Source organism: Penaeus monodon, chromosome 29 (genome assembly GCF_015228065.2).
Source record: "Penaeus monodon isolate SGIC_2016 chromosome 29, NSTDA_Pmon_1, whole genome shotgun sequence".
NCBI lineage: Eukaryota > Metazoa > Arthropoda > Malacostraca > Decapoda > Penaeidae > Penaeus > Penaeus monodon.
The window spans coordinates 23,384,054-23,384,459 of record NC_051414.1 but is presented as its reverse complement, the minus strand read 5'-3'; the positions used below and the strand labels follow the sequence as shown (position 1 = coordinate 23,384,459).

At 30.3% G+C, this 406-nt stretch overlaps 1 protein-coding gene across 1 annotated transcript in view; it reads right to left on the bottom strand.

Annotated features, from left to right (window-relative positions):
- Positions 1–406, bottom strand: part of LOC119592037 (40S ribosomal protein S15-like) — a 12,681-nt gene that overhangs the window by 11,418 nt on the left and 857 nt on the right. The window lies entirely within an intron of this gene.

Genomic DNA, 406 nt, shown 5'->3' with positions numbered 1-406 from the left:
CAATTATTAAAGCCTTGTATTTGATAGGGTCATCAAAACAACTTTCAAAATGCTTTTTCATATTAAAAAGTTGCTTTCATCCAATATTGATTTCATGCATTTGTATTGTCTCTCAATCAGGTAAAAAGTAATTCCAGACTTAATTGCAGAATTGTAAACTAACTGTACAGGTTAGACGTAGAGTTTCAGCAATTTACTAATAAATTTCAAATCTCTTCAGCTTTAATAGTGCTTTCTAAGCTTTAAAGTAATTTGAAGTTCAATAGAAGAGTAGACCAACACTGAAACAACATATAAGCAACAAACTATTTAGGTAAATGGTGTCATTAGCCTATTAAAAAAAAAAAAAAAATGGTCGGTATATATACTGATACATGTGGCCCGTCTGAAATGGGTTAAGACTACC